The sequence below is a fragment of the Protopterus annectens genome, chromosome 12.part0 (genome assembly GCF_019279795.1).
Source record: "Protopterus annectens isolate FY-2018-M chromosome 12.part0, PAN1.0, whole genome shotgun sequence".
In the NCBI taxonomy this organism is placed as follows: domain Eukaryota; kingdom Metazoa; phylum Chordata; order Ceratodontiformes; family Protopteridae; genus Protopterus; species Protopterus annectens.
In genome coordinates, this window is record NC_056746.1 from 18334407 (window position 1) to 18358412 (window position 24006).

The following is a 24006-nucleotide window of genomic DNA, read 5'->3' on the forward strand; positions in this document are numbered from 1 at the left end:
ATTTAAGCTTAATTTGGACAACTGGATGAATAACCAGAAATTCACCACAGGGGGGTTCCACCTGTGTCCCTCTTGGACAGGGGCAACAGGTGCTGATTTTTAGTGTCTGCATGAACAAGAGACCCTTGGGAACATGGGTTGAACTTGGCTAGGTTTGTAAGGGCCCTTAGACTGTTAGACTAGTAACCTCCTATGACTGCAGTAATAGGTTCATGGGTTCAGAGATAAGTACTAGGTAATTGGTCTGCAGATCATTACAAGCCTGGCCAAAAAAGAACTATTCAGAAGTTCCTTCCAGCCTCAAGTAAGGTAGAGAATTTGAGGGAGCCCATCCAATTACTTCAAGCTTGCAAGCATGCTACTCCACCTGATGTGTATTAGAAGTTTATTCCAAAGATGAGGGATACTTTGGGATATGAATCTATCATACCAGTGTGTCTTATTTGTCTGTCGATGAAGGTTTATTTCCTTTAACCTGGTACTTGAGGTGCCATTTGTTCTGTGAAGGATTAGGAGGTCAAAGAGGGTTGTATCTTTCATGGTTTGAAGACCCTGACACAGATATCCATGGAGGAGTCTATAAGATACTGAATATAGAGAGAGAGTTACCAGTCTGTCCTGATAATTAAGATTTTTGAGTCCACTGATCTTTTTAGTTATGAATCTTTAGGTCTCTCAGTTGAGTGACATGTTTAGACAAATACATGTTAAAAGGTGCGTTGCATTCAGTAATGTTTCTGATGTGATATGAGTAAGGGGAATTAAGACTTCGTTGGATCTGAGTCATCTAATCTCCTAAACTGTCCATGTGGGAACATACAGGGAACAGAAACATTTTTCTGAATTAATAAAAAACTGAACTACTGGCAATTGACAATATTAAAAGCTTCCCTGCACCTCCCCACAAAATCAGAGCTTTGCTCCCAAAACTACTTATCTTGAAGATACTCTTATACAAGGGGGAAAAGTAGGTACTGGAGATCTGGCAGACAACACATCTCCATATACTGCAGCTATATGAGAGTAAATCAGTGATGCCAGACTGCCATCCCCCTGATAAATAAAATAAAAGTTGTGTGCTTACTGTGATGATTGGCAAATGGTTTGACTCCATTATCCTGAAGACCAATAGGACTCAACTGCTAACTCAAGTGTGCTTAGCACACAGTGTAAGGAGCTCCTATTCTCCAGATCAAAGAAGTGTGTTGCTCAAGAGCAAAACACAATTACACAAAACTATATAAAATAGGCCTACATGAATCTACACAAACCTCCTCCAGATCTCACCTTAACAGCATGGAGAAAAAAAGTAGCAAAAATAAACTCAGATCATCTAGATCTACAACTATGGTAAGTGTATAATGTTCATATCTTCCAGTCATTTGTCTTCGAAGCCAATAGGATAGAGTCCCGATCTTGTCCTTCTGTATAGTATCATTAAAACATGCCATGCAAAATAGTATCCCCAAAGGAAGACCTAAAACATGCAATCAAGTGTCCTGTGAAGATATGCAGAGACACTGTGTTGGACAGATTTCATCTACGGAATTTCTGAAGAATGCCCCTGATATAACCACAGCTCTTGTGGTTTAATGACAGAACCATTTTCTTTATTTTAGGTGATGGGTGCCAACATATGGAATAGTCACCAGTGTCTAATACCAGTGACATTAAACACAGTGTAAATATTTTACTATTAAGTATGATATAATGTCTTGAGACAGAAATCTCAGTGTACATAGTGTAAAGCCTCAGTAAAAAGGTATATCACCAAGTAGGTGCTAACCTTGATCACAGTTTCTTTAGCAACTTAATGTTGGGGAATAATTCTCTTTTTGTTACTTAGATGCACTGCTTGTTAATACAGATCTTGTCAGACCAAACCCAAGTAAATGCAAAAGAGCTAAGCAAATACTCTATCATATAGTCCCATACAAAAACAAAATACAAGAAACATCTGAGGCTTCACAAATACATCAATGAAATGGCTCTCTTTATCTTAGATAAGCGCTGTCATCCAAAGACTTCATTTGATTGAGGGGCACACATCAGGAGGAAGTGGCATTCCCTAGCTTGCCCTTAAGGTGAAGAGTGCCAGATCAGGGAACGGTCCTTTTTTTTGCACCTCTTAAAAAACATTGTCTGAAGAGAGGTGCAGTCAAACAGTTTAAGAAAATGTCAGGAATGACAGCATGAACTTTTGGTGTGGGGCAAGAAGCACTGACAAGGGACCCTTAACAAGAACAGTGGCAGTCTGGTTGGGTAACCGCCAGAGCACGACGTTTAACTTATCGCTCATATAAATGTGCTGTACTATCCATACAGCTGATGCACAAGGGTAAATTATAACAACAGTGTATAAATCTGAGCTCAGTGATCAGGCTCACCTGTCACTGGAACCCCTGCTCCAGATGCATTGACATCATCGACAGCAATGCAGAGATGCTGAATTATAAGAAAAGGGGCTCCATTTAAACACCTAGAGTAACAGAAGATGAAACTGGCACTGATGTTGCACTAAAAGTACAAATAAGTTCTCATCTGAAAGGGGAAGAAGTGTAATGTGCTAAAATTAAAGAATGTCTTCCTTCCCAAGACAGGAAGTAATGATTCTTGTGTACTACATATGCAGCTGTAATTGGCATGCATTGTAGTACTAAAATACTTAATAGAATTATTGAAAAATAGCATTTGATGAGTGCTTTGTTGCAGCTGTCATTGTTATTGCTATATGTGTAGTCATGCAGGTGAAGAAACGCAGCACTCTCCTCTCCACAATCCCAGTAAACTATCAAATTGTAATGCTCTTGCTGAATAAACATTTGCAGCAATGGCAATGGCTGATTTTGAACTTAGGATACCACATCCTGACAGTAAGACTATTACTGTTTCCTAATTTCCTGTACTACTTTCAAACTCTCTTAGTGCACCCCCCCATAAAAAAAAAAAAAACTTCAAAGCTTTAGAATTTTCTTGTTGTTGAACAGACAAAAAAATCAGAATACCTGTTGTTCATTTCCTGCCTTGTCAGTGTGGTGATCTTAAGTTTTTTTTTAATCTCCAAACTGACCTACTTCTTCCTAGACTAAAGTTTCTGTTACAGAAGATCTCAGATCACTGGTTGGCCAAATGGATGAATATTATTTGTTCATCTTTACCCAGCAATGTTTTGAAATGTGTCTTATGATAGGACTCCACTGTTCTGGCTTTACATATATATTTGCCATAAGGAGACCTTCTATTTATCCACTGTTTTCCTCATTAAGTGTCTGTCTATAACTGTAAATAACATCCCTCTCCAACTCTCCGATTTTTTGAATGTTTCTATATCTATCTGTGGCAATGCTTTTAATGCTTTTAATATAAAAATTCATAAAAAAAATCATGTAAGGCTAATAACAAGTTACATGCAAAAAGTATGCACCCCAAGAGGGTTAAAATTGATGCTATGAAGGGTCAGTTCTTTAGGATGCTATGAAGGGTCAGTTCTTTAGGAACACCCGATTTCATACTAAAGACAGTGAAATGTATGAGGCTTTTGATGTCTTAACTGAAGAGTTTAGACAGAGAGGATACTATGACTCTGAGATTCCACAGATACAAAATGATGTGATTGCTTGCAGACAAGATCAAGCCAGACCATTCTTTGATACCAACAATATGGAATCTGACAACTGTAGAGTTAACTCTGAGAATGGACTTAGGATATGTTTGACTTATTCCAGTAATGTAGCTCCAGTGTGTGAAATAGTTAAACACTGGTGTATTCTGATGTTTCACAATAAGTGCAGGAATGTGCTTGATGCTCAACCGCATTTTGTGTTCAAGAATGCCCCCTCACTTAAGAAACTGCTATGCTATAAACCATTAAATATAAAGGATGATATGCATAATAGAATAAGTAAGTAAGAAGAAAGGGACTTTTTCCTATAATGGATGTAATATTTGTAGATATATTAGTACTGATGGTTTATTTGTGCAAACAATTTCCCATAAGGTTTTTGAGTTTAATTTATTTTCTAATTGTAGCACATATAATTTAGTATATCTTGCTATCTGTCAAAACCTGTAGTTGTTATTATGTGGGCAAAACCAACAGATGCCTTAGAGACCGAATCAGGGAACACCTTTACAATATTAATAGGCAAGACATGAAAAATGCTTTAGCAAAGCATGTTATTAAGGAAGGGGCAGGACACAATTTTAAATTCATGGTTATTGAGAAGTTACTTGTCACATATGGTGGGGGAGATGTTAAAGTTCATACAGAGAGGATAGAGATAAAATGGATTCTTAGACTTGCTGCACATAAGGAAAAACGGTTAAATGATTTTTTGCCTTTAAAACCTGTGCTTAAATTAAGATCATTACAACGTTGATTGGTTGCTTAATGTGTATATATACCCACTTGGTCTGATGAATTTTAGATCTGAAGAAGCACTGTTTACTAGTTAGTGCAAAAGCGCTCATCTTTTGATATGTATTTTTTACTTTATTTTAACTATTAAAGTGTTACCTCTTCAGCCAGCTTCTGTGGTTTTAGTGAATACTGGCCATTTGCCTGAAGTGCTCCTATTTTGCTTATTTAGTCACAATGGTTAAGGTGTTTACCTCACAGGCATGAGGTACAGGGTTTGAGTCTAACCAAGGAGAGTTGGCTAGGCTTAAAATAATGCACAAAAGTAGATAACTTAGTACTTATCTATGAACCTAAGATGTAGGTGATGATTGGTGTTGTGTATGCACTTCTTGAAGCATTATAAAGAAAGGGCAGTCACAGCTCAGAAAAATCATCACCCTCGTCAGACCAAGCTACCTACCCAGCATCTCCGACGGTGCATCCTGCAGGGAATCCTTAAACTCCACCAACTCACTGCACTCCCAGAAAATATGTTCCCAATTTCCTCTTTCTTCCCCTTCACACCTCCAACACTTATTTACAAAATCTTATGCAAAACAGTTTGGCTCTACAAAAGGGGTGGTAAGTTGTCATAGTGGCATCTAGTTAATCCCAGATACTGGAATCAAAATAGATTATATTGAAAAAGAACTGTGCAAACTGGATCCAAGAAAGTGCAGGGAGGAGACAGAATAAGTAACAATGATTTTAGAACACTTAAGCAAGAACTTACACTGCCATTACATCTATTATTCACTAGGTCATATAAATATGGAGAGATTCCTCAAGATTGGAGACATGCACTTATTAAACCTATCTTTAAGGGAAAGGGGAGTAGGACAAACCCAGAGTCATATAGACCCTTAAGTCTACTTTCATTTTGTGGAAAAATAAAGAAGGTGATACTGGATAAGTTATTGTCAGAACTGGATAGGTTGGGACTTGAAACCATATATCAGCATGCATATGTTGAAAGTAGATCTATTAACACCTGTAACATGATGTTCTATAACAATATAATAGCTATGAATAAAAAATTGTGCTGTGACATGTTTTATATAGATTTAACTTCAGCATTTGACAGGGTCATGCACAAAAACTGATCAATAAATTAGTACAACTAGGTACTGATGTACTGTTGATAAGATGGATAGCTGCATGGCTTACAAATAGGACATGGCAAGTATCACACACCGACTGGACAGGTGAAATCCTTGGTTACAGTTATGGTGTCCCACAGGGCTCTGTACTAGGCCCTTACTTGTTTAGATTGTATCTTTCAGACCTTACTTTTTCATCTGAGGTGTTCGACAGTCTATATGCTGACGACCTGAAATTGGATAAACTGATTACAAGTGTTACAGATAAGGCATGTCTGTAAAATAATTTGACTAAATTGACCATTTGGGCACAAGAGAATAATATGTTGATAAATACATCAAAAACTAAGCATATGAGATTTGGGAGACATAAACTGAAAGGCGAATATTTAATACAACACACAGTGATTGAAACTGTAGACTCATTTAAAGACCTGGGTATATGGGTATATTAAGCTATCAGTTTTTCTAATCATATCAACCAATTGGCTAATGATAGTTATAGAACTATAGGTTGTATAAAAAGATTTTTAAAGTCTAGGAAATCAAACATAATGAAGTCATTGTTTGTTAGTTACATTAGACCCAAACTTGAGTATAGAATATCACTATGGAAACCCTATAGGCAAACAAGCATATCTGAACTTGTACAGTGTCTTTTACAGATATTTAAGAGGAGATCTTATTCAGGTATATAGGGAATTTAGGAACAACTACCTCTGGGAATGTTTGGGGTTATCAAAAAGTACTAGAGACTCGTCAGATAACCTATGTAGAAGATTCTATAGGAATGAGAAGTGTACTAACTGGTTCTCTAAACAGAGTAGCTAATGCTTGGAACAGACTATCAAATTACATTAAAGCAAGTACTAGTTTAGATATTTTTAAGAACAGCCTGGACATTTATTATGGGAACAAGTGTTTGGCATATTGGCAAGCTAGAAGGGCTTTAATGCCCGTGCTTGAGACACTTGTATGTATGTATGTATGTAAGTAACACTTACTTTCTACCTGAGGAAAAAATATCTGGAGTCTACTTGAGGTATAAAAATGTCTATGTAAACATTTCCTGGCAAAAATCCTAAATTTTCTAGATTATGTTGCTTATTTGGGAGACATACTTATATCCTCCCATTGTTTCTTTGTGAATTGCTTTTCCCAGTCTTTTCTAAACTCCTCTGATTGATTCGTATAGCTATCATGCAATATTTTATATGTTCCACTAATGTTCCTTTTTTAATGGCAGCTTCTGTTCTAGATTCTATTAAAAACTCTACCAGGGCTGGTCTTTCATTTAGGACCTCCCTATTTCTTTCTCTTTGCCTATACTCTGATATCAATCCCTGATAGGGAAAGCAGTCTCTAACCTGCTGTCCAAATAAATTCTTGGCATTTTTCCATTCTATCATCTTTCCCTCTCTAGTTATTTGCTCCCAGTACCTTGTTTACTTTGCCAGTTTTCCCCAATACATTCTGACCTCCTCTTGCCTATTGTCTGTATCCCTAATTGCAGTCATCCCTATTGGCAGAATCTCCTATCTCCATTCCCATGTTGGTTTAGTTCTTAGAATACTTTCTGCTACTTTATGAATATAATATTCTGTATGATTATTGTTATTCTCATTAAAGGCCTGCATCCAGAATCCCAGTTTCTCCTTCTTTTTTGAGCTTCCCCTGTGTTTTATCATCATCCCTTTCCACTTTGAATTATAGTCTTCTGATTGTGCTATGTATATGAGTCTTAACTGTGTATTTCTGAAATACTCCTTCAAATTGGGTAATCCCAATCCACCCTGTCCTGCTTGAAGAATTAACTTATCCCACTTGACTCTTGCCATCTTCCCCTCCCAGATAAAGTCCTTCAGCTCTTTATTAATTGCTAGCCACAACTTTTCCTCTGGTTCATAAAAATAGGCATGACCTGTGTATAAGACTAATGGGACTAAAACATTTTAACTGCTTGTATCTTACTATCCATATCCATATAATAAAGCTTCCATTTTCTCAGTTTTTGTATTCTCTTGTTTAGTCTCTTCCCACACATCCTTAACTGCCACACCAGAATCATTTTTAATCCATACTCCTAAATATTTCATTTTATCATGTCCCCATAAATATGGGTATTCCTGAACCAGTTCATGTGTGGGTACATAATTTACCACTATTGCCTTTGTTTTAGCTTCATTAATTTTGTATCCTGAAAAAATTTGAAACTGTCTCAAAATGTGACACACACAACACTGTAATGTGTTTTTCTGGTTTTGCCAGGCACAAAATAGCATCATCTGCAAATAAAGCCAGTTCTTCTTGACTACCATACCAATTATATCCTTGAATTTCTGAGTCCCTTATTTTCTTTGCAATTGCTCTAAATATAATGCAAACAATAAATAATGGTGGCTGCCAAAAAAAGCAATAATTAGAAAGTGGAAATCAAGATCTAAACCAGCTATACTGGAAGTAGTGAATATAGTAACAGAGATAAAACAACTGGAATTGAGATCTTTAGAAAAGGGTAGGAGCAAATTACATAGGAAAAAGATGGACTTGTAGGAACAATACATACAAGGGAGGAATGAGGTCTAAAAGGCAGCAGGACTTAAATGAGCGATGTAATGTTTGAGTGAGAAAGATTGGGCACATTAAAAGTAATGTCTAATGTTTGCAGCTGGGAGTGTATCAGTATGGTTTGTGATGTACAATGTTTGCATCTAGGATTGTGTATGTGTGGTTTGTTTCTGTTTATATAAATGTATGATTGTTTATGTAGTAAGTGATGGTTTAATAAAGATGTTAATTTATGTAATGTTGCTTAGGTTATATGATATATAGCAATATATGTGAAGCATAATGTTTGTTATGTTAATACATTTTGATTAATTTTATATGAATGTAAAATTGTCTATGTCACAAGTGATAATTCAATAAAGGTGTTAAAAAAAAGGAAGGGCAGTCACAATCTGGAAGATAACACAGATGAGGGCAGTAAGGATGTTGTGAAGAACAGGGGGTATGATATATATGAGGAGTAGTTAGGAGACCCACTCCTTTTTTAGTGGAAAAGATGGAAGAAAGAAGTCTGTAATATGAGTACAAAAAATAATATGCAGAAACAGGGTGGGAAACAGGTGAAAATAGGTGAAATCAGTTTACAGCAAAGATGGCAGAAACAAAAACACTTGGGGTATTTAAGGCAGTTTGTGATTTGGAGTGATGGAAAGGATGTAGGTATAACCATGAATGCACATTTACTTTATGATTCACAAATTACATTTTAAAAAGTACATTTTACCTATCAAAAGATTATCAAATGTCCCAGATTCAAGCATACAAATGAAAATAAAAAGGTATGGATGAACAAGCAAAGCAGATGACTCTGTCTAGAGTGAGGCATGCCTGTTATTGCCTATTGAAATAAAGTCCTATAATGAATTTATTTTGGTATATACTTAGTTCTGTATTTAAGAAATATGTCAAGTGTAGGATTTTGGCGTACACACCAGAAATGTGTCCATATTCACTGTGAGAAGGGAGTGGCAACAGACTTGAAGTCAGTATACAATTCTAAAACTCCTGCTTGTAGGCCTGTATGACAGAGGGTGGGAACAGTGGCACACTATAATAGGGGTGACTTGGGTAGTTATCTAGGGCCCACAGCTCCAGGAGGTTCTATGGCCAGCCAACAAAATAATTTTATTTTAAAAGTTTGATTATGTTCAGCACTGCTAACTCATTTTAGTTAGCCTATATGCAGAACATAACAAGCGATCAATCATTACAAACTTTAAAAATGCAGAGTATGGAGATAGTTGCATTTGTGGATTGTCAGTTTGAAATACACAGTCACACAAGGTAAGTCTTTTTTTAAAATATGATGGCAGGCAACCCAATGAAAAAGCTAGCTGTGCTGTGGAGAAAAACAACTTACCTTCCTCGTTTGCTCATTTTACAGCCTGGCATTAAAGGCTAGAACATATTTGTCTGAAATGAATTGGAATACACAGTAATTAAAAGGACAAAGGGTGACCACAGACATTTTGCTCTAGTTAAACGGTAACCTGGAACAGGAAATATGTCTGCTGTATTCCTTTTATTATAGGACACAGTCACACATGAAGGGATGATTTCATTCTCCTTTCTGAGGTTATGATTTAATCAGATATATCCTGCACAGGAGTTGCTGGAAATGCCTACAGACTGATGCTGAGTTTGAGAAAATATCATGTTTGCAAATAGTTCATCCCAATGACTGTGTAGCAAAAATATAATAATAGTTCATTAATTTAGGCTTAATGAAACTGTATAAATTCAGTGAAACACACAATCCATAGATTTAAAAATGCTGTACAAGTTAACACTTTCCTAAATAAAAACATGTATTTCTGTCAAAATGTTCTCAGCTTAAATTGGATGTAGACTAAATTGAATTGTAAAGTCTATAATTCTAAATGGCTGCTAACACCTTAAATCATAAAAGTATGTTTGTTGCCCCTTCTCCTGAGGTACAGTGACCATGGAGGTAGTTTAAATACAAGATGAGAATGTTGGACCAAAGCTCCCACAGCAGGGTCACAGCCATTTGCAAAAAAAAAAAAAAAACTGATTTAAAATGCTTAGCTTTGTGATTACAAGGTTTGCATTTATGGTCTTCACAGTTTCAGTATGGAGTCACATATAAGCATGACAAGGTCTGTTTTTTTTTTATTCTGGAAAGTTAAATACCTACTCATGACTGGGATACAAAATCAGAATGAATGATTTTAACCTCTTTTTCAATGAATTCCAACATTTTCTAGCAACTCTTTACTGCAGCAGGTGTTATTAGAGATGGAAAGTTGCTATAGTTAAGTTGCACTAAAAACTTCATCCCACAGCAACTAACAGTCTTATTCTTCGTCTGGCTAGTTTACATAATGGAATGTCAGTATTTGGAAGAAGAGTATTAATTAAAGGAATCGGTACTTACGTATTATCGCAACCACATTACAAACAAGTCACTCTTGTACAAAACGCAATTAACAGGTCACAGAAAACATAAGTACCAACATTTGTTGTCATAAACACAGTGAAGCAGAACTTTAAAAAAACTTTTGCCTGTGTAAAACTGCTTGCTAAAGAGAAAATCCTGATAAGAAAATAGGTGTATAAATCTAAAGCTCTAACCAAAAATATGAGGCACAAAATCTGAACATTCTGCAAAAATCTGGATAGTTGTGAGGCATGAGGCCCCCACAAGTACCAGTCTCAAACTGTGAGCAGATCTAGTGGCATTGATATATTAATTTATTTTTATTAAGTACAATGAATGTCAGGATCATTACTTTCTACCTTCTGTCTCCAAAATGTAGAACACTACTTCTTGTAATATGTTTGGAGCAAATGGAAAAAACGTGGAGCACTCACCAGCGGCTTCAGCCCAGAAGCTTAGCGAGTTGTTAACCATTTATTCATATTTTAAACAAGTAGTTTTGATAAGTAAATACTAGGTCATATTAATTATGGGTATTTGATAACAAAATTCTTAATGACTGTGTGCATAAACCCTTGCGGGAGGAATGGACTATACTGAGTCTCAGAATAAGGATTGCTCTTTACAACGAGGTAAATGCCACTAAACTGGTATAATTGCTGTCATTCACATGTTGTATACCTGTCAGCTGTCCAGATTTTCACTTCATATTTTGGTCTGTGGTACAGCGGTAGCGTTGTTACCTCACAGCAAGAGGTTCTCCCGTTCGATTCTCGGCTTGGCTTGGTGGGAGTGCCTTCTGTGTGGAGTCTGCATGACCTCCCCATGGTTGGGTATCATTCGAAAGACATGCGTGCGTAAATGGGCGTGCCTTTGTTGAAGGTTGGGTGTCGAGCTGACACCTCAGCATTTCATAAAAAACTCTACTGCCAATCATTAGTGGACCGGAGTTCCGCTGTGGTGACCCCTTACCGGGAAAAAGCTGAAAGACAAACATTTTGGTCTGCTCTTTGTAAAATGTGTGTTTTTCTGGCAAATCTCTGAGGATTTGCATCATTAAATAATGACGTACATTTGAGTTACAGACTTTACATACTCCCAGAAATGCATGCTAATACAAAAACCTGTTATTCCATTAGTTTTCCAGGTATATAAAGTCCATCTCCAAAATGTAGAACACTACTTCTTATAGTATGGTTGGAGCAAACGGCCAAAATGTGGAGCACTCACCAGCAATTTCAGCCAGGAAGCTTAGCGAACTGTTAATTGCGTGTTGTTTCTAAAGTGGTTGCGATAATACGTAAGTACCAAATAATCTTTTGATCAAACAAACTTACAGGCCTTGAATAAAGATTATGAAATAGGTACTTGTATGCTACTGGAATCTCTGGCTACCTAAAACTAGCATTTCTGGCTATAAGTTTCATAAAAACAATCTCTGGGCACTGAACAATGTTAAGTGTAAGCATGCTTTGCAATGGGTAAAGTGTACATCATGCTACACACATAATAACCTTTACATTTGATTGCTGCCATTTTAAGCAGTCAGCCAGAATGCAATGAACAATATGTTTATTACGCTGTGAGCATGCTTTACCAATTCCAGTCATGCTGACTCTTAAGTAACTGTGAATGTGGCACTCAGCTGTATGCTTAGAGTTTATTTTCACAAGGCCTTAAACTAAAGTAATGAGCTTAGAGTTTATTTTCACAAGGTCTTAAGCTAAAGTAATGACTTTATCAGTTAAGGGTACAAGGAAGCACATAAATGCTTACTATTTATATGCAGTTTTGGGATTTCATTCTTCGGATAACAGAAATCCTTAAAGGAAAATCAACCAAACAAAAACTGAAAAATATGTTTTTCAGAATACCTTCATTTTTTGTATTACTAATATCTCTGAATCAAATTTAGTGGTTATTATTATTTTTAATTTGTTATACCCAAAACGCCCTGAAAGGGGGCTGCCATGGGTAGCATTATTTTGTTTTACAGTCAGCTTCACCTTCCTGATATCATTTTAGAGGGACAAAATTAAGGCTCATTTGATGTGGTTTTTCTCTGTCTCAATAGCTTATAACAGTGCTATTTATTTTATTTTATTTTACATTTGTTTACTGGGAATGTCCGACTGGACACAGGTCAATTTCAGTGGAGGCCTGTGGAAAAAAGCTCCAGTTAGATACTTAGTGTTTACATAAGAATCACATTAATATTACATAAAAAAAATCTCATAAAATGCAATAGTGCATAGAATAAAAAATAGACTGACAGAGTACATAATATGATGTAAATTGTACAGTCAATTAAAAAAAATGAAAATACAAGGTAATAGTACATTGGAGTCATCATGCAGAGTACAAGAGTACATAATAGGGTGCTGTGAGATAGGGAGACCAGTTTTTATGTTAGGTAATAGATGCAATACAGTCATTAGCTCTATTGATGTAAGATGTTTATTATATAGAACAACATAGACTGAAACCGGATAATAGTGAGGTTTATACAGGGTTGTTAATGGTGAATTAATGCTATTTAGGTGAGTGAGTATGGACGTGTTTATAACACCAGGGCTCTATACTTTAAAAAGGGCATGATAGAAATGTGTTTATTAATACCGGGGGTGTGGGTAACATTTAACCTTATTTGCCATTTCATTTCTGCTCTCTCAAGTGCATTAGCCCAATCACCCCCCCCTTAGAATTTATCACTACTATTTCTAAAATCCCAGACAAAAACATTGAACAACCCAGACTACTATCTAAGTGTCTAAATAGGTCATTATTAATTTTGTATATTGGCGAATTTGAGATAAAAGTGAGGATGGTAATTGGTAATTGTGGTACAAAGGGTTGTGTCTATTTGGTAGTATGTCAGGACTGTTCTAACTTCATATAGGGAAAACAGAAAGAACCCTTCGTATGAGAATATATGAACATATGTATTCCATTAGACAAAAGAACACTAATAATTCCCTGTTTAGACACTTGGATAGTAGTGTGGGTTGTTCAACATTTTTGTTTGGGATTTTGGTAATAGTTGTGATAAATTCTGGGGGGGGGGTGATTGAGCTAATGCACTTGAGAGAGCAGAAATTAAATGGCACATAAGGTTAAATGCTACCCACACCCCCGGTATTAATGAACACATTTCTATCATGCCCTTTTTAAAGTATAGAGCCCTAGTGTTATAAACATCAATTTAATAATTTTTTATTCATTAACAAATGCATTATGGTTGTGTTAAATGTACTGTTCTGTGTTTTAAAATCATTAATTGATATGTATACACCCAGTGTTTTTTTATTGGTTGTTTTAACATATTTAAATGGAGTGTTTTAATTGTGTTATTGGTTCTGATGAAGTCCAGGGTTTCCTGGATGAAAGCTCTTGACCAATTTTTTATTGTTTTTTATGCTGGAATAAACTGACTGTGGGCTGTCAAACTAGCCTGCCTTATTTGCTCCATTTCAGATTGGCGAGAAGGTGTTGTGCTGTTCCTGGTTTTCTATCGCCTTTTTACACTGTTTGGAACTATGCCATTCTTAGGAACCTTTGTGATGTAACAGGTGACGGGACAAATGAAGAAAAGAAAGGCAAACAGAAATGAGTTCACACATAAAACAAATGGAATAATTATTAAATTATGTGTTTTTTCTGTATGTGAAGTGTGTAGTGTTGAATTATAGAAAGAAAATCACTTTTTGGAAAGAAAAACTTGACATTTGGGTTGAGTTCTCCAAATTGCTACTTGTCCATGAGGATCATGATGGTCAAATCAAGTGTGGCATACAGCGTTTTGTCTGCCATCAAATTTCTTACCTGTGTTATGGTTCAGATGATACATATCTGCATACTTTGCTTTGGTTCTATTTTTGATTGTGATTCTTCAGCATGCCAGCTTTGATTTCCACTCTCTATATAATGCATGTAAGTATCATGCATTTTCACTCACTCTATAAAATATTATATATCTATTGCCTTTATTAATTCAAGCCAGCTACGATATTCACTTTGTATATAATATATGTATATATTTAATTTTATCATTCACTCTGTATATAATGTCATGTGTCTATTGTGTTTACCCCAGGTTGAAAGTGAAATGAGTATAATGGGAACAAAAGGACCCCAGTTAACAAATTCAAAATAAAATAAAATAAATACAGCCTACTATATAAATCTATTCCTTTCCAGTGTTCTTTTTAATTTGCAAATATTTTATTGGTTGTAACAAAATTGCATTAGTTATACTATTCATATAATTCAAATCTGAGATGTTATACAACCATTAAAAAACAGAAATAAAGAAAATATTAAGCAACTAACGAACTTATAATAACTATATGCATTATTTACAGTGGATGTCAGCACACCAAGTCAATTTATGTGCACATATGCATCAAAAATGTTGATTATATATCTCAACTTGTGTTGCAATGGTTTCTTTATTAAATTTTCCCAACAAACATTACACTTTCAAACTGTATGAACAGACACATTTCACTTTAGTTGTTTTTAATTCTGCAGATGCCGGTTCATTTCTTACAACTTGCTTTAGATGTGGTAAAAGTTGCAGACTGGAACAATATTCTTTTTGATTGTGTTCTTTTTTGAGGTTTTCTGGAGGGCATACATTTTTTGCACAGACTTTATAGAATGATAATATTAATATAGACAGAAATGTTTTTTTATATATTCCCATGCCACGTAACATTAAAGCAGATCAACATCTAGTATTTTGAATATCCAGTGGTCTTTTCCATTCATTCATGGACTGAAGCTATGAGCAGCTTTTGTGCTGAAGGTACAGGGTTTGCTTCTTTCCACCTTAATTTGCTTACTGTGTGACTGAGTATTTTGAATTTGCAGTGGTTTTTCCTTCATGCAGTAGACTAAAACTCTGAGCAGCTTTTCTGCTTCAGGTACAGAGTTTGCTTCCTTTGCCTACTGTGTGACTCTGAGCAAGTTTTAAACCAGATAGTACTCTCGGGCCAGCCCTATTAAGGAGTGATTGTATTCAGTAAGTATATCCAGTCAACAAACAGCTAAAATAGTTTAAAAAAACAAATTGGTAAAAAACATAGTACAGAATGCTTACATAAAAAAGACCTGTAGGCAGGCATGCATCAGTGATATTTGTCTCTCATTATGTTTTCTTTTATCATAAAACCATAAGCAACAAAATGCCACAAACCATAACTGTGCGTAACTGCAGAAAATTTGACTCATTTTGAAATACTGAGTAAAGTATTCACTGTCTACAATTCTGAGTAAAGCAACAATAGGGGAAGTGATTTTGAGTGTGATAAATTACAGAAAAACTATATATACATACACACACCCGCACACACACACACACACACACACACACACACACACACACACACACACACACACACATGCTTATGTATATAACCAATTGCTTATTTTTATTTAATTATTAAACAAATTAAATAAATACAAATAATCTGGTTGTCTAACAGAGATCTGTAAGATATAGTCAGTGCACAAGCAAAAAGAAATCCCTGTCCCCAAAACATGATTGCATAACAAAGAAAGCATGACATTTCTTAAGTGCAGTAATATGTCCAGCTGGGCACTGTATTATGACTCACTCCCAGCTCTTTATACCACCCACCATTTGAGCCTGAGCCTCGCAAGAGCCTGTGTGTGCAGAAATATCTGATCAATGCACATGTCAAATTATCAGAATACCCTACAGTTCTCTGAACTCATTTATAATGACACCTCCTTTTCTGACCCAACAGACATTGACAATATCCTTGCAAACACATTTAGTGGCAATTTTACCCATGAGACTTTCTGAATCCTTCACTGCTACAATTACCTCTAAAGGTCATTTATTGAAAGTGTTAACCAAGACCACAAATCCTTCCTCCATCGGACCTGGCAATATACCTGATTGCTTAATTAATTTTCTTAAACATGCCTTTGCAGAGATATTCATTAAACTATTTAACCAAAGTTTAACACCTGGTTTTGTTCCTGATGAGTGGTGTACTGCAGAGGTGATGCTCCTCCATAATGGTGACCCTACAATTGACCCGGATTATTGCAGATTATTGCAGACCTGTCAGCTTTACAAGCCTCACCTGGAAAGCCATGGAACATATTATAACTGACCTCATAAATTACAATGTCAATATTCTTATTAGACTTGACCCCCAACAGCTTAGCTTTGTGAAAAGTAGATCCTATCTAATGAATTTGGTAAATCTCTTCAAAATAATTACATGAGCTTTAGACAGTGGTCATGCAGTAGACATGGAATATCTTGATCTAGCCAAGACTTTCAACGCCATTCCCCATGCTGGTGTCATAAAGAAGCTACATTCTTTAAAATTCAATCCATATGTGATAAGAATGATAGCAATCTGAAAGACAGGACCCACACAGTACAAGTTACAGGTACCTCATCAGAAAGTAAGAAAGTGATCAGTGGTGACCCCCTGGTCTCAGTGCTAAGACCTCTCATTTTTTATATTTACTTCTTAGCTCTCCCAGCAGATCTCTGGCTAACAAAGTTTTCAGATGACTGCAAACATATGTGATAAGAAGGATAGCAATCTGAAAGACAGGACCCACACAGAACAAGTTACAGGTACCTCATCAGAAAGTAAGAACGTGATCAGTGGTGACCCTCTGGTCTCAGTGCTAAGACCTCTCCTTTTTTATATTTACTTCTTAGCTCTCCCAGCAGATCTCTGGATAACAAAGTTTTCAGATGACTGCAAACTGGGAGTTGTTGTTCAATCATCCCTCTGACACCTAAACCCTCCAGAAAGAACTCCACCACCCCCTGGTGCACTAAAATGGTCTCATACTAAATGCTAAAAAGTGTAGTATTATCACTTTTGGTAGATAACCCCCTCCCTTAACCAGATTATATAGAGAACACACCAATAGAAAATGAAAGTAGTCAGGGACCTAGGAACGTAGACTGATATCTGCCTCTGTTTTGATTAGCAAGTGACACTTATCATGTGGCAATAGTAAGGAAATTATTTTATTTAACACAGCTAATTGCCAAATGAATGCTATCAAACTTTAAAGAGCTAATAACTCCCTTATACTTAATATTGATCATACCAATTATTGAGTACAATGTCTCCTTTGAGATGTAATCTCATTAAATATATCAGGCAAAAAATACAGGCTTCAAGTGCCTGAATTACCAAGAGATGCTGTTAGGTCCATCACTTTATTCAGTGTATTATAGATGTTTGACGAGGAATCTCTGTCTCACTTACCACATCACTAAAGACCCAGATGGCCTGGTCCTCCTGGATCCCTACAAGTCTATTATCTCCACCAATACTAGAACCAGGGAAATAAATCCACAGCAACAGATAAATAAAACATGGTGGTGGGGGCAAGTTTATAATACACCATCTCTCAAACTTCTGGAATAAAATTCACCTGCATGTTATGCAGTGGGTCTCACTATCTCCCTTGAAACATAACCTAGATGACTAATACCTGGTATGAGATGTACAATGTCTGTAACCATAGTGATATATGGTATGGGATCCACATTGTCTGTAACTACAGTAACACCTGGCATGGGATCCACAATGATTCTAACCACAGTAATACCTGGTATGGGATCCACAATGTCTGTAACCACAGTAATACCTAGTATTTGATCTTCAGTGTTTGTAACCACAGTAATACCTGGTATGGGATCTACAATATCTGTAACCACAGTGATATCTGGTATGGGATCCACATTGTCTGTAACTACAGTAACACCTGGCATGGGATCCACAATGATTGTAACCACAGTAATACCTGGTATGGGATCCACAATGTCTGTAACCACAGTAATACCTGGTATTTGATCTTCAGTGTTTGTAACCACAGTAATACCTGGTATGGGATCCACAGCATCTGTAACTACAGAAATACCTGGCAAGGGATTCACAATGTCTTTAAGCACAGTAATATCAGACATGGTGGGTTTAGGCTGCTTATACCAAATGTAATACTATGCTTTCCTCTCTGAGCACAGCTGACATAGGCCCCTTGTGACTCTGCACTTAAGTCCAATAACATATCTGGCAATGTCCAAGTATCAATGTGGCTCAGCTTCCATAAAAATGAGTAAAATTGTGTGTGTGTGTTAGTAATATGAATTACTAAGATAAATAATATTTCTCTATCCCATATTCTTGTTATGTCCATTATATAATTTAAGACTATTAAGATACTTTGTGTTTAGGAGTTACAGACAGGATTGCCACCTACCTTTTTTTTCCCTGACTATCCAGTAATAAGAACAGTTATTCATTAGTCTAGAAATCTCTGCACAGACACTGGTTTTCTGTCTGGCACAGCAAACAAAATGCTGGAGTTTGTAAAAATGCCACCTTGACTATCATTTTCTCAGATATGTTGCTTTAATGCAATGCATTCATGTCCAAGCCTACCTAATACAAGACATACAAGAGACATTCCAGCACCTGCTGATGTGCCTGCATACATCATAAAATGGGGGTGGGAGGAGTAAGTGCGGAAAGGGATGGAGAAAGGCTGATGTGTTGTAAGAAATGAAGTGAAGCGCGTTTTCACTCGTTTCCCACCTTTCCTGCAACTAGTCTAGTCCAGATACAGATTTGCTGTATCTAGGACTGTTTGTAAGCTTCTGAGCAGTGCCAATGTCTGCTCTTCAGTTTTCCCTTAGATCTGCTAGTTCTCTCCTCTCCTGCACTTTTACTAGCTTATTAGTCTAGCACTTTACCAGACTTTTTGTAGCAGTTATTGTAGCACACAAAATGGCCTCCAAAAGATATGCGTGAATGGACGTGCCTTTGCTAAAGGTTGGGCATCGGGCTGGCAACTCAGCACCATAAAAAATCTACTGCCAATCATTAGCGGACTGGAGTTCTGCTGCGGCGACCCCTAACCGGGAAAAGCCAAAAAGACAAACAAACATTGTAGATACCAGCACTAAATGTTATTTATTTATTTATTTATTTATTTTATTTTACATTTGTTGACCGGGATAGTCCAACTGGATACATGTTCATTTTCAGTGGAGGCCTGGTAAGAAAAGCTCCAAGATAATAATTCACATTAAACATTTAGTAAATGCTAGTTTCAAGCAGATTACAGTCATAAGCAATACTAGCATTTAGCTAGTAAAGATATGCGTGAATGGACGTGCCTTTGCTAAAGGTTGGGCATCGGGCTGGCAACTCAGCACCATAAAAAATCTACTGCCAATCATTAGCAGACTGGAGTTCCGCTGCGGCGACCCCTAACCGGGAAAAGCCAAAAAGACAAACAAACATTGTAGATACCAGCACTAAATGTTATTTATTTATTTATTTATTTATTTTATTTTACATTTGTTGACCGGGATAGTCCAACTGGATACATGTCCATTTTCAGCGGAGGCCTGGTAAGAAAAGCTCCAAGATAATAATTCACATTAAACATTTAGTAAATGCTAGTTTCAAGCAGATTACAGTCATAAGCAATACTAGCATTTAGCACATACAGTACTAACTTATTATAAAACACTTTACAAAACATAACATTATTTTCAAAGTTAAACATACATACATAACATGACATTCAGGTTTAAGACACACTGAGCAGCAGTTATACAATTGACCCTTCCTGAAATGGAGTGGTAGAAAATAGTTAGAAGTAGTTGAAGGTAAGACACCTAAAAAATAGAGAGGTCACTAGTCGGGGTTAGTGCAAGGACATAACCAATCAGTTTTGAAGTATTTCTTGAGTTTGTTTTTGAATTGAGTTAGTGAGGGTTCTAGGGTCAAGTCAGCTGGGAGTCTGTTCCATATTTTTCCAACAGAGTTGGTAAACAGAGAGTCCCCAGCTGAGTAGTTGTTGTTCTACAAGGAAACAGCTCCAGTACTTATTATTAATGCCCACCCCTCCAAGCATGTCTAAAGGTCAGTTCCCTGTGCTTTCTCCTATTAACCTGGTGAACTTGGGCATCCTGAGGCAATGTAGCAACTGCATCATGTACACTGACAACCCTCTCCTCTTACCTCCCAACACTCAGACTTGTGAGAGATGCACTTATATATCCAAACTGGAAGCCACACATTCTCCAGCCTAGACTAGAATAGCTGGTCAAGAGGAGAAGGTCAACACTTGCACCACACCACATGGAACACATAGCCCTCCAGAACATACACCAGCACTGCCTTTACATAAAAACACAAACCACACACCCACCTTCGCGGATGCTCTCAGTAAAAATCTACCCAAATAGCAGAGACCTCCAAGGCAGAAATGCACTCAACCACCACAACACAACACTAATCATGGGACACATAACTCTCCTAAACAGTATGCCACTCAACCAAAACCCCTAAGGCAAAACACCATGCCCAACACACTAGTCATAAGTGACTCGATAGTGATGCACACTGATGTCCCACTCACTTGGTTGAATAAGGAGAAAGTAACAGTCAGCTGCCTATCAGGTGCCAGGATCTGCCACATAATGCACTGGACCCCTGTCTAGCAGGGCGCATGATGTGATTCCTGAGTATAATGCCCCATTTTGCATGTACCTCACTAGACACCTGCAATAACTGGAGAGGCCACAAAAGTACCTCACAAAGAGGATCCTAGGCCTTAAACATTTGTTCTATATGGTCAGACTCAAAAAACTCCAACTATTCTCTGTCTCATATCGCCTACTTAGAGGCGATCTCTCCTTGACTTACAAAGCCATGTCTGACCCAGCTCTGTTAGAAATGCTACATCTAAAGAAATCCCAATCCCACCGCACCACATGCTCCAGAGACCTCAACCTCATTACCACAATCAACAGAACATGTTGGAGGGAGAGGTTCATAACCCAGAGACTGCTCATGCTATGGAATAGACTTCCTATACATGTCAAAAAGAGCACCTCACTGGCCCTCTTCAAGAGAAATCTCGATGAGTGGATGGGAAATAGAAAATTCACCCCGGGGATCACTTTAGTTGCTCTACTCAACAGAAGCACTGGGAACTAAGGTTGGGTGCCACAATGCCAGGGTAATCCTATGGGCTAGGCTTGTAAAGGCTCCTGGGTCATTAACCTAGTACACACCTATGAACCTAAGGGTATTTTTTTTACCTTTTTGAATTAGCCAATATGGTAATTCCTGTCAAAGAGAATGGTTAAACTTCATATTTTTATTGCTGAACAAGGAACCCATGTCTGAATTTGGTCTGCATGCTGTATACCTATATATTCATATATATATATATATATATATATATATATACACACACATGTGTGTCTGTGTGTGTATATGAATATATATATATATATATATATATATATATATATATATATATAAATAGAAGACGATACCACAGGAACAGTTGAAAAAAACAGAAATGCAGTCACCTAATGTAGCAAGTTCCCAAACCAGATCAAGTGTTGTATAATCCAAAGACAAATGTTCGTACCTACACCAATAAAAAGCGAATGACTCCACCAGAACTTTTTGTAAAAGACCTCTTTTACAAATAGTTCTGGTGGAGTCGTTCGCTTTTTATTGGTGTAGGTACGAACATTTGTCTTTGGATTATACAACACTTGATCTGGTTTGGGAACTTGCTACATTAGGTGACTGCATCTCTGTTTTTTTCAACTATATATATATATATATATATATATCAAGAGAGCTACATTGGCTGAATACTTAGAGCTTCAGCATGCCTTTCTTAGCCCATTCTGATAGGAAAACAAAACTCACGAGTTTTTGTTGTCAGTTGCTGTCCATCTGTACTCAGATGATTAACACATTTAAGCAGGTTTTCTTCCAGCAACCTGTTCCTGTAAACCTGAACCAGTAAACAAAGTACTCACTTTCAAATTCAGAATGGAAAAATGAGTCTGAAGCATTCATGTCTGGCTAACAGGTAATCAAAATATCAAAAGTTCTTACCTTCTCAACCTTCTAACTTTTAGGATTAGCAGACAGAGAAATAAAGCCAGTTTCTTTGGGCACAACCAGACCCGGATTGTGGTCAAATGGGTCCCTAGGCAGGATAATAGATTGGGCCACACCCCCCCCAAGCAGCCCTTCCTGCAGCAACCCCCTAACCCCCCCCCCCCAGCAACAGCCCCCTCCCCAGCCATTCCAGTGTTCCATTACTTGGGTATTCCTCCTCAGTTACCATAAACACTGTTCAAATCAGTGTACATACTGTTTTGTTATTTGCCTCTACAATGATTACAGATATTGAAATAAAATAGCACAAACACTGCAGTCTCAGAATGAAAACAGGCTCAGCATGAGCAATAAACTTCTTTGCCACTGAAACTCACATTCATTAAAACAGCATTAAAATCCACATTCAAATAAAATGCATCTGGCCAGTGAAGAATTAACTTTACCTTTGGGCTGTTTTCAAAACATAAGCTCCTTTCACACATTTTTAGGGCCACGCATACAGGTATGTGTTCTTTGATTCACCTCCCTGATTATATAAATTGTATTTCTTGTATAATATTGCACCACTTATTAGAGTGTGTTTTACATTTGTAGATTTGAACATTTTTCCAGTAAGCAATGAAACAAAATGTATGACCTAATAATAACAAAACTGCCTATTTCAGAACATTTTAACCATAAAAGGCCACTCAAACATCTGTCATTGCAATCCACTAGTATCAGTCAATAAGCACAATCTCTGCAGAAGTAAAAGTCATCGAATTAGACACATTAGAGAGATCTGTAACTAATGAAGAGGTTGCTACTGGCAAACAACTTTACATTTCAGTGTTTCATCTACAAATTCAGTACCTGCTGCCCTTGAAGAATTAATTGCCCATGTTACATTAAAAAATTGATAAGCTGGTAATATTGCCGTAGGGAATGACTGACAAACTGACAACAAGTTCATAGTTACTAGTCATCTCATACAAAGGAGGACACACTCAGGAGTGCAGAACCCCTACCCCCTTTTAAAATGCACCAAATAATCTGCAATAAAAAGAGCACTGTAATATCAGCACTCCATATACGTGACCCACATGATCAGAATCGCAGGTGCCATGTCCGAATCCAAACCAATTACAAGTGGCGTCCCACAGGGCTCAGTCCTGGGACCTCTCTTGTTCGGTATATACTTCTCTGAAGTTCAGGCTAACACGGGGGGATTATGGCTGACAAAGTTCGCAGATGACTGCAAACTGGGGGCCATAATCGAATCTCCAGCTGACATAAGCATCCTCCAAAAGGGTCTCACAGAAACGGATGTTTGGTGCCAGAGCCACGGCCTCAAGCTAAATGCTAAAAAGTGCATAGTCATCCCCTTTGGGAAAAACAAGGTGCCCACAAATTACCACATACGTGGTAATCCATTAAGTACGGAAGAAGTAATTAGAGATTTGGGGACCAACATAGATAGTAATCTCTCCTTTGATAATCACATTGCCAAAGTGGTTAGAAAGACCTTCTATATAGCCCACTATATCATGAAAGGGTTTGCATCTAGATCAAGAGAGGTCATTGTGCCCCTCTACTCATCAC